Source organism: Lissotriton helveticus, chromosome 3_1 (assembly GCF_964261635.1).
Source record: "Lissotriton helveticus chromosome 3_1, aLisHel1.1, whole genome shotgun sequence".
Taxonomy (NCBI): domain Eukaryota; kingdom Metazoa; phylum Chordata; class Amphibia; order Caudata; family Salamandridae; genus Lissotriton; species Lissotriton helveticus.
The window spans coordinates 1,711,727,152-1,711,739,347 of record NC_136061.1 but is presented as its reverse complement, the minus strand read 5'-3'; positions in this window follow the sequence as shown (position 1 = coordinate 1,711,739,347).

Here is a 12,196-nt window from a genome sequence, read left to right as displayed (position 1 = left end):
GGCATCATGTCACAGAGAGTTGTGACCACCTCCCAGACAGGATTTAGTGTATTGGGACTGAGTGGGTGCACTTCCAAAGTGCCTGAAAGTCTGCATCTGGGGCACACTTGGTGTCTCGATGCATAGCCCAGTTCAAACCAGTTCTGGGAGACGTCGGTTCCTGCTCTGGTGCAAAACTGGACAAAGGAAATGGGAGTATCCTTCTCACTGTCCTGACCCTTCCCTGGGAGGGTCCCCTGAATCTGCCCAACCCTCTCCTGTGGTTACGAAAGGGCTTACCTGGCTGTAGGACCCTAGATTCAATATAGGCAAGATTCTGATCAAGAAACCACTGAACTTCGACCGTCTGGACACTCTGGACTTCGCTGGACTTTGACTGGGCCCGACTTCATCTCCCTTTCCGTCCAAAGCATTGTCTGTCCCAGTGCAGCATACAGGCTCCATGCAGGACCTGTGGAGCATCAAGTACATCTGAAGAATCTCCCTTGGGGTGAAGGAGACACTCCCCTGCATTCGCAGGCACCGCAATGCAACTGACAAGTCTGCTGATCCTGAGCTCCTGTGGACTCCAAAGGATCCAGCAACACAGGAAGTGAGTTCCAATGTCCATTTAGACTGAGCTGCCCTCTCACCAAGTTTGATGCCAGTATCCCTCCTGGGGACCGCATAACCAACACACCTGTGCACTGCATACTTTTGCAATTGCATATGCTTGTTGGCATTCCTCAACTAAGGCTGTTGATAACCCCAACATCTGCACACATTTCATACATAGGACTTTAGCCTCCTCACACTCTCTCCTCTGCAAGCTGCTACTTTGTGAAACTGCTAGAAGTCCCTTCGTGACTCCTGTGCCTTCTGCCTATGGGACCATTTGAGGGATATCCTGATTTCCTTTGACTCCCCTGGTTGCTCCTGGCCTGCCCTGACTCCCCTTTCTGTGGTGAGTCACTTGGTCCTTGCTGGGCCACACCGTGACCTTCCTCAACCATCTTCTTGGGTTGCCGCTGGAGTGAGTTCCTGATCCCCAAGAGGTGCTTCACAGGTCCTAGTCCCTTGGTGTGGCATCAATTGAGATCATCATTGAAGAAAGAAGGAAATCCTGGCATTTGGAGCTCTTCATGACAGCGAAATAACCTGTTTGTGCCAAAATCTTGCCATCTTTGCTTATCACTTAGGTGAAGCTCCAGTGACCCCAAATCTTCACGCTATAGTGACCACCCACGTCGACAGGGAACACGAGATATGCAGTTCATGTTACAGCATTAACAGCCCATGGTGACCGCCAATGGAAGCTCCAGTAATGACCGTCAGCAATTCCCGACAGGTTTGTGTGCTGCAGAAATGACTGTTTGTGAAGCCAAGATGCGTTTTGCAGTACAGAGACGATCAGCCACAACACTCTCCCTGATTCTTGTGGCCCCCTCCACCACAAACAGAACTCTTAAATGTGATTTTTTCACAGGGATTACTTTGGTCCTTGCCTCTGGCCAGCGCTCCATTGCAGTCGACCTGAACTTTTGACATTCACCTGGTCTCGCATGACCAGATGACTATGAGTGACGCTCTGTACTTTTAGGCAATATAGTTAACTGACATCTTTAAAATTGCATATCGCTGGTTCTACTGATTAGATTTTTGTCATTTTAGTATCAAATTATTCGATTTTTTCACAGGGATTACTTTGGTCCTTGCCTCTGGCCAGCGCTCCATTGCAGTCGACCTGAACTTTTTACATTCACCTGGTCTCTCATGACCAGATGACTATGAGTAGTGCTCTGTACTTTTAGGCAACATAGTTAACTGACATCTTTAAAATTGCATATCTCTGGTTCTACTGATTAGATTTTTGTCATTTTAGTATCAAATTATTCGATTTTATTCCATTTTTCTATGTTTCTTGTGTTGTGTTTGCACTTTATTACTGTTTGCATGCTGCATAAATACTTTACACATTGCCTTAAGTTAAGCCTGACGGCGTTTGTGCCAAGCGACAAGAGCGTTAAGCACATGTTGTTTAAGCGGCTTTTGTGGTTCACCTTGACAAGGACTGTGGCTGTTGTTTGAGACGTGCTCCCACCCTGTTGAACCAACAACCCAATTTTTCACAGTCAGCAATAAAGGAATTTGCATAATATGCTACATCATTTTCTTAGATACAAATCATTGCACAATGGAAAGTGCTCCGGTGCACTCCATGGCTAGTCTGGTACTACAAAAAACATTGAAATACTTAAAATATAAAATATATTGGACAGTTACTCGTATTCTACAGTTTTTTTGTCAATGCAATATAATGTAGATCTACTTATATCAATTGGCAAACCTAACTAATTGTTAATATTATCTATTATTTATTACGTGCTCACAGTTTATTTGCTTCTCTTTTGAAAACAGTTCCTGAGTTTAATTATCTGCTTGAATAACAAAACAGAACAGTGTCTTTATCTGTCCCCGCATCCTTACGCCTTCAAGGAAGCAGACTCAATCATCAAATACATCAGTGCGATCCCGGGCAGACATTCTTTCCTCTGTCAAATGTTAGAACAATGAAACGTTTGCAGTAATAATACTACAACAGATCCCCTCGTCAGTTCCAGGAAAAGCATAGCTTTGAACACCTCATGGACAATCAGAAACAGAGTTTATTCTTTTTCCTTTTCTAAACAGATCATTGTCTTCTGATCACCAGTTGGAGCATGTAGAAACATCTGGTGAACAACAAATTTCAGTTAACTAAAGCTGTAGTGGTACAACATATTAAATTTACATTAAGTCCTTGATGATATCACATGTAATTACTTCACCATGGCTATTGACCGTGATAGGTTTGATGCACCTGCTTCCTCCCATCCTGCATCTCTGATGTAGTGCTCTGGCGTGGCAAATAGTATTACTAGGTTTACAGAGCATATGATGCAACATATGCTGCCCCACATAACTGGAAATTCAGATTATGTGGTTGTTGACTACATGATAAGATATAGTGTAAGCTTCCTGTTTTTTCTTCGTACCAGGTTTCCCTCTCAGATTCTAACATCACCCCCATCAAACCCCATGACTTCTCACATGCTATCCATACCTCCTGCTCAGATTGTGAAAACTCCCCCTCACCACCTCAAGCCTTTCTGTCCACCTCATGTCCCCTCCCCTGCACCTCCTTGTTTCTCCTTGCAACCTCAAACATCTCAATGGAATGGCCTTAAAGGACCCCGGAGATCCCTAGCATCAAAATAGTTGTCACTGCTTTCAAGGACGTCAGTGTATGACTAAAATGTAAACGAAAGATGGTGTAGATTAGAACAGAAATGATAATTTTGTGCTACAAAGAGAAGCCAATTTGAGTGTTGTTCTTAACCACCATTTATTGCTAAGTCATGGCTGAAGCATTTAAAAAACGTTGATTGATAACATGGACTAATACCCAGTTTTATGCCAGCAAACGTCATGACACACTTCCTACTAAAATTTTAGAGTAGAGATACAGGGTTAAAATCTGTTAATAAAGGTTGATTGCCTTTGGATAGGGGTAGCAAAGACACACCTAGCACCCCGTAAGATATTTTGACTTATCTGCCGCTTAAGAGGTGGTAGGTTGCATTCATTTTGGGGAAGGTGTGCGGGTTTACGAATTTTACATTTGTACAATGTAATTCATTATTTTTCTTTTGTTTCTTGTCAAAGGCGAAATATACCCAAGGCAAAACATACGTCAATCGGTCATCTTGATGTCAATAATAACAATTTTAGACTTGCATGAGAGGGTGCAGATAACGGCTGTAGCCTCTGTCAGTGCGATTAATCCACATGTTCAGCAGTAGGAGGCACCACCATTTACAGAAACACAATAAGCCATGAAAGTGTAATTTATGAGATTGCAAAAATATTAAATACTCACTTCAAAGCCACAGGAAAACAGAAGGATGCTGATTGCACAAGCAGAAAACATGTTGTAAGTGTGTCTGTACTACTTTTTGCACACATGAATAGTTCGACAGTTGTGTATCCGAAGTTAGCCTGCTGCATTTTTAATAAGATGGGATACAAAGTAATACATGCACCGAAAACCGCTAGCTTGGCATGCCTCTCTGGCACGTGTTACTGCATGTCACAATTGTATTCAATTCTAAGTTAGTATAATGATTTTTTTAAATGGTTTTTCATTTCGGTGCTGAATAGGGGCAGCGAGCCAGAAAAACAAAATATCTGTAACACAATTGTGATCGTTTCATAACTTAAAATCATGTCACTTGCCTAAGGAGTTACAATCCAGTGATTCTTTGTAGTAGTAGGTCTTTTATTTATAGTACTTACTATAACAATAAATTAATGTAATCAAATGCTTAAAGATGCGACTCCACAGCAGGATAGTAAAACATGAAGCATTGAAACGCGTAAGGGTTCTTTAATTGATTGGGAAAGTGAGCCGGTTTTGAAAATATGGAACATGTTGATACGCGGCAGCCTCGGCCGTGGAAGATTGCACCGTCTGGCTAACTGGGAAACAGGTCTGCGTGGCTGCTCAAACAATGGCAGCCAGTTTCCAGCACAGAGGATTCGAAATTGAGAACCGGAGCATTTTTCTGAAGCTCACCGGAGAGCCACAGAGACTGATAAGTACTTTGGGGGTTTTAAAATTGTTGGCATGTACACGGACCCTACAGGAAGGTGTAATTTATGACTACAACACCCAGCATTCCACGAACGAGAGGGTGGTGTTTAAAAAGGGAAAATGAGTTGCAGTCTACTCCGTGACTTGGCCTGTCCCCGCCCTGTGATTAAGATGCATGAAGCATTGAAACGCGTAAGGGTTCTTTAATTGATTGGGAAAGTGATCCGGTTTTGAAAATAAAAAAGTTTGTACTATCCTGCTGTGGAGTCGCATCTTTAAGCCCAGGGGCAACTTGGAACATGTTGATACGCGGCAGCCTCGGCCGTGGAAGATTGCACCGCCTGGCTAACTGGGAAACAGGTCTGCGTGGCTGCTCAAACAATGGCAGCCAGTTTCCAGCACAGAGGATTCGAAATTGAGAACCGGAGCATTTTTCTGAAGCTCACCGGAGAGCCACAGAGAATGATAAGTACTTTGGGGGTTTTAAAATTGTTGGCATGTACACGGACCCTACTGGAAGGTGTAATTTATGACTACAACACCCAGCATTCCACGAACGAGAGGGTGGTGTTTAAAAAGGGAAAATGAGTTGCAGTCTACTCCGTGACTTGGCCTGTCCCCGCCCTATGATTAAGATGCATGAAGCATTGAAACGCGTAAGGGTTCTTTAATTGATTGGGAAAGTGAGCCGGTTTTGAAAATAAAAAAGTTTGTACTATCCTGCTGTGGAGTCGCATCTTTAAGCCCAGGGGCAACTTGGAACATGTTGATACGCGGCAGCCTCGGCCGTGGAAGATTGCACCGCCTGGCTAACTGGGAAACAGGTCTGCGTGGCTGCTCAAACAATGGCAGCCAGTTTCCAGCACAGAGGATTCAAAATTGAGAACCAGAGCATTTTTCTGAAGCTCACCGGAGAGCCACAGAGACTGATAAGTACTTTGGGGGTTTTAAAAATTGTTGGCATGTACACGGACCCTACTGGAAGGTGTAATTTATGACTACAACACCCAGCATTCCACGAACGAGAGGGTGGTGTTTAAAAAGGGAAAATGAGTTGCAGTCTACTCCGTGACTTGGCCTGTCCCCGCCCTATGATTAAGATGCATGAAGCATTGAAACGCGTAAGGGTTCTTTAATTGATTGGGAAAGTGAGCCGGTTTTGAAAATAAAAAAGTTTGTACTATCCTGCTGTGGAGTCGCATCTTTAAGCCCAGGGACAACTTGGAACATGTTGATACGCGGCAGCCTTGGCCGTGGAAGATTGCACCGCCTGCCTAACTGGGAAACAGGTCTGCGTGGCTGCTCAAACAATGGCAGCCAGTTTCCAGCACAGAGGATTCGAAATTGAGAACCGGAGCATTTTTCTGAAGCTCACCGGAGAGCCACAGAGACTGATTAGTACTTTGGGGGTTTTAAAATTGTTGGCATGTACACGGACCCTACTGGAAGGTGTAATTTATGACTACAACACCCAGCATTCCACGAACGAGAGGGTGGTGTTTAAAAAGGGAAAATGAGTTGCAGTCTACTCCGTGACTTGGCCTGTCCCCGCCCTATGATTAAGATGCATGAAGCATTGAAACGCGTAAGCGTTCTTTAATTGATTGGGAAAGTGAGCCGGTTTTGAAAATAAAAAAGTTTGTACTATCCTGCTGTGGAGTCGCATCTTTAAGCCCAGGGGCAACTTGGAACATATATATATATATATATTACCTGCTGGCGGTCGCCAGTAGGTAGTTATAGTTAGGATTGTTTTCCATAGGAAATCCGCAACATTCTATTGGGAATAACTTTGGCGCAGATTGAGGGATCTGCCTGTAATTGTCCTCAAATTTGCCTCGCTGCCCTCCGCTCCTTTCCTGAAAGTTTGGGGGGATTTGTCAAGCGGGGGCCGAGATAAAAGGGGGGTCCTAAAACGTGTTTTCCCCATGTTAATTTCCATAGGGCGGTTGGACTCACTTTTAGCTCGAACGGCTGAATGGATTTTCACGAAACTTGGCAAAATTGTAGGGACTGGTAGCCCGATGTGCCTTTGCTATGTCTCAAGATATGTGCTCCAGAGGATTTTGAGTAATTTAGGTTAAAAAAAATATATATATCTGTAAGCGCGCCCCGGTCCGCGCACCGGGGAGCATACCAGCGCGCAACGCGAGTTCGCGCGCGGAAAGCTGATTGGCTCTCGGGTGTCTGTAAACATTCCAAACAGTCCGGAGCGGCCGCCATCTTGTGTCTCGGTAGGATCGAGACACAAGAGGTGGCAAAAACAAAGGGGGAAATGACCAAAAGGGGGCAGGGTAGACCCCCCTGACCCCCTAGGTTTGATGTGGGGGCCACAAAAGGGTCCCGCAGGACAAAAAATATTTTACATTTTTTTCGATTTTCGCGGGGGGGGGGGAGCGCCCGGTACGTGCACCGGGGAGCTTACCGGGGAGCGTACCAAAAATCAAACCCAGTGAAACAGTAAAATAATAATTTAAAGTGCTTAGAGGTAGGGTAGCTCTGCATAGAGTTGTTGTGTTGTGTGGGTGATATAAGTACCAGCATGTAGGTACCAATGCAGAGTTTTAAATTCAATGTAGATTGTATCCTCTGTAGACAATTTGCATGTTGTTACAGAAGTTATTGTGGTATATGGAATCCATGCCATAGTTTGTCAGGAAAGTAGAAACAACATGGAGGCAGGAGATGAAAAAGAGATGTGAAATACACATTGGAGATAATATAGTGGGAGAAAGGAAGTAAATATGAGCAAAATTACTATGTAACATAAAAAAGTTGCACAGTATACTATACGTCTCACATTATATTATATTCATTTTGGTACTATTTTATGAGTTACATATAAAAAAAGAATAATGTCTGGAACAATTTTTAATTATTAAATAAAAATGTATTGCTCTGATTTTTCAAAATGTAATAACACTTCCAACATTATTTCGTCAGGAATGTCCTCATTTGGATTCCATGATTCCATTTCTTCCACATATTTCAGAAACGCTTGATCAAGAGACTGATCCAAAAAGTCTAAATCATCAATCTCTTCCTCTGGGTTGTTCTCGAGATCAATTTAGAATGAAATATTAAATTTCTTTGCTTCTCCTTCCATTTTGTTGCTGTAAATTGCATAAAAAACAAATATATCAGTAGAGATAGGGCACTGTTAGGTTTAAGTTCAGACAGGTACTTCTGAGTTTTTAACAGTGAAGTTATCTTTGGGCAGTGTATGGTATCCGGCAGGAAGTAGAACTATTAAAAAGTGCATGTGATGAAGACTAAGTAAAATCATAATTATACTAGAGAAGCCTAACTTAATCCATAAATATAATAGAGAAGCATATCTCAAGCTATAACTATAACAGAGGGACAATAAATAACTATCAGAAAACATTTTTACTAATTAATTTAAAGTGCTCCTTACAAATTAACAACTTACTTTTGAGAGAGGTGAAGAAGAAAAAATGTGAAAATCCTTTCAAGATGTACCTCAGGTAGTTGTAGTCGAAATGGCTGTGTTTCCCTCTTTTTTCATTTATATTAATGTACATAACCAATCAAATGTCAGGAAATAATACTAGAAATTGAAAGTAACATTTTAATTGGCTGTAAATTCTAACACTTCAGATGTGTTTTTGTCATGTAATTTACCTCAGGATATTTAGACAGGGCTACAGGTCAAATGGCTCAATGGAATTCCATCAAATTTGGGAAAATGGTAGGGACTGGTATGTAGTATGGCCTATTCTATATTTGGTGAACATCTCTACAGAGGTTTTTATGTAAATTAACTTTAAAATTTGTTTGGGAGCGCTTACCGGTGAGCGCCCCGGTACGCGTACCGGTAAGCGCAACGGGAGTCCTCCATCTTGTGTTTCGGAAGAATTGAGACACAAGATGGAGGACAAACAACGTTGGGAATGGGTAAAAGGGGGTACGGTAGACACCCCCTGACCCCCTAGGTTTTCTGAGGGTTTTTTTTTTTTATCTTCGGGGGGGGGGGGGAGCGCCCGGTACGCGCATCGGGAAGCGTACCGGGGAGCGTACTTTGGTGAAAATTAGTGAAAAAAGTTAGAGTAAAATAATCATTTTGAGTGATCAGATGTAGGGTAGCCCTGAAAAGAGCTTTTGGGTTCTGGGGCCGATTTAGGTACCTACAGGTAGGTTCCAATGCACAGTCTTATATTCAGGAGGAATATTCTATTCCCCTCATCTGAGAAGTGCACACCATCTCCTCTGTAGATATCTTGCATGTTGTAACGCAAGTTATTGTTGTATATTGAACCCATTCCATAGTCTCTCATGTAAGCAGAAACAGATTTATTCACATGTTTCCGTGCTTTCTCAAATTGTGGACAAAATTGGTTGGACCAGTTCCATTTCTGTCTTTGGCATATATTGGAATATACCAAGGCAGTTTGTGGAAAAAGTGTCATCAATTGCCCAAAGGTGTCCTTTAAAACCATCTCCAGACCTACCCCAGTCAAAGTGCCTAGGTCATTTCCACCACAGTGCAAAATTATGAGGTCAGGGTGTGGCAGATGGTAAAAGGTTTTCACCAATGGTATCAATTGATGACATCTCAATCCTCTTTGGCCAATCCATTTTATGTGCACATTTGGTAAATCAAGGTTGTGAAAATTTCTGATAGCTGCACACCTTGAGCCCAGTGAATGTAGCTATATCCAATATTCCAGACAGAGTACATGGTGAGAGGAGGTTCTGGTGCAGTCAGATGAAGTGCAGGAATGAAATGGCAGTTGGAACAGTAGGAGTTTGCAAAAAAAAATGTGGAGTTTCAGTGCTGTTGAATCACAAGCAATGATTGGTGGATTCAGATAGTTGAAAACTGAAAGTTAGGGTGCATGGTTCTGTTCTGTGAAAGAAGTAATTTGAATGGTTAAGAAAAAGTAATTTAAAGAAATATTGCACCTCATAAGCTGGTGTATTGAGAGGTCAAACATCCTTGCTAAGTTCAATTGCAACATTGTAGAATAAACTTTTAACCCTGAGAGGTGAGTGAGGAGGGAGTTGCTATGGTAACAGGCAGAAATGGCTGGGGGGGAAGGGTGTTGCTTTGAAAATAGAGAGGGAAGAGTTTTAATTGGTTAACATTAGGGATATGTGTGTAGAATTAGAGGTTTTCTGTGCCATTCATGGTTGCAGTGCCTGGAGTACATACCTTTTGCTCTGCTAAATAAATATTGGTGTGTGTATCTGACACTGTTCTCAATCTCCCAAAGCATTTGTAAAGGTGAGTTATGATTCATTCAATATAGATTGAGAGTTCAGATTAGGAAGCACATTGAGTTTCTTTGCTGTTGGTTTGTGTGATGTTTTTTGAAAATGCATGGTATCAATATTTGCAAGATAGAGGAAATGTATTTTGTAAAATAGTGAGTTCTCAGAACTGAAATGGAATTCTTGTACATATGACCTGCGCTCTGTTTCTAAAATGTTATTGTAAAAACGATTTTGGGGCAAATCAATGGTTTTTACATTTTTGAGAAGGAATAAATAGTGTGTGCATGATTACATAAAAATATTTGAACCTTTCACAATCATGTCACCTGTGTTACCTCAGATTAGGAAGCAGACTGAGCTTCTTTGCTGTTGATTTGTGTCATTTTTTGGGTAAAGCTTGGTAGGAATGTTTGCAAGAGAGAGGAAATGTATTTTGTAAAATAGTGAGTTTTCACTACTGAAATGGAATCCTTGTACATAGGACCTGCGCTGTGATTCTAAAATGTTATTCAAAAAACGATTTTGGGGCAAATCAATGGTTTTTACATTTTTGAGAAGGAATAAATAGTGTGTGCATGATTACATAAAAATATTTGAACCTTTCACAATCATGTCACCTGTGTTACCTCAGATTAGGAAGCAGACTGAGCTTCTTTGCTGTTGGTTTGTGTCATTTTTTTGGTAATGCTTGGCAGGAATGTTTGCAAGAGAGAGGAAATGTATTTTGTAAAATAGTGAGTTTTCAGAACTGAAATGGAATGCTTGTACATAGGACCTGTGTTCTGTTTCTAAAATGTCATTCAAAAAACGATTTTGGGGCAAATCAATTGCTTTTACATTTTTGAGAAGGAATAAATAGTGTGTGCGTGATTACATAAAAATATTTGAACCTTTCACAATCATGTCACCTGTGTTATCTCAGATTAGGAAACAGACTGAGCTTATTTGCTGTTGGTTTGTGTCATTTTTTTGGTAAAGCTTTGTAGGAATGTTTGCAAGGGAGAGGAAATGTATTTTGTAAAATAGTGAGTTTACAGTACTGAAATGGAATGCTTGTACATAGGAGCTGTGCTCTGTTTCTAAAATGTTATTCAAAAAACGAATTTGGGGCAAATGAATGGCTTTTACATTTTTGAGAAGGAGTAAATAGTGTGTGCATGATTACATAAAAATATTTGAACCTTTCACAACCAGGTCAGCTGTGTTACCTCAGATTAGGAAGCAGACTGAGCTTGTTTGCTGTTGGTTTGTGTCATTTTTTTGGTAATGTTTGGTAGGAATGTTTGCAAGAGAGAGGAAATGTATGTTACCTGTGTTTCCTCAAATTAGGAAGTGGATTGTGAGGATGAGGTGAGGCATGTCCAGGGGCGCAAAGGAGTTGAGGCCTGTGTCCATAAGTGCAATTGAGAGGACTTACCTCCTCTGACCCTTAGACAAGCATTATCTAATCTGTGCCCCTTGGACAGGCCTCAATACATTGAGTATAATTGATGGTAACAGGGTGCAGATGAGATGAGGCGTGTCCAGGGGTATAGATGAACTGAGGCCTATCTAATGGTGCAGATGAGTTGAGGTCTATTCAGGGTTGCAGATAAGGTGAGGATTGTCCAGGGGTGCATAGGAGGTGATGCCTGTGTTGAAGAGTGTAGTGGGAGAGAGGTCTGTCCAGGGGTGGAAAGGAGGTGAGGGCTGTGTCTAAGAGTGCAGTGGGGGATAGGCTTCATGAAGTGCAGTCCAGTGGACTCTTAGACACCGGCCTCACCACCTATGTTCCCCAGGACAGTCCTTACCCCATGTGTACAATCTGCTTACTAATCTGAGGAAACACAGGTGATATGATTGTGAAATGTGCAAATATATTTTTTTAAACATGCAGATACTATCTAATCCTTGTCAATAATGTAAAACCAATTCATGTGCCCCAAATATTTTTTTAGAATTATATTTAGAAAACAGAGATAAGGTCATATGTATAAGTATTATAGTGTTTATATTGTTTGCTTATTGTCATTGTTTTGTTGTTTGGTAATAGTGGTCTATAATGATTTTTTTTGTGGTTATTTTGTTTTCCACAGATTAAAATCAAGATTTCAATAGTAAGGAAATATGCCCTCAAGGGAAAGGAGACGAAAAGATAATAAGCGGAAAAAATCAAAAACAGCAACGGAATTAAAGCAGTCTCCTACAACAAATACTTCAAAAAACAGGAAAAAAGCTCCTGGTAAGACAACTAAGTCTTTCTTACGGAACATATGTAGATCAAAAAAAATGTTGGACAGAATGTAGAAAAAGAGAAGGAGAGAGCAAATTTGAAGAGGAAGGAGAGATTCCGAAAAAATGTTACTA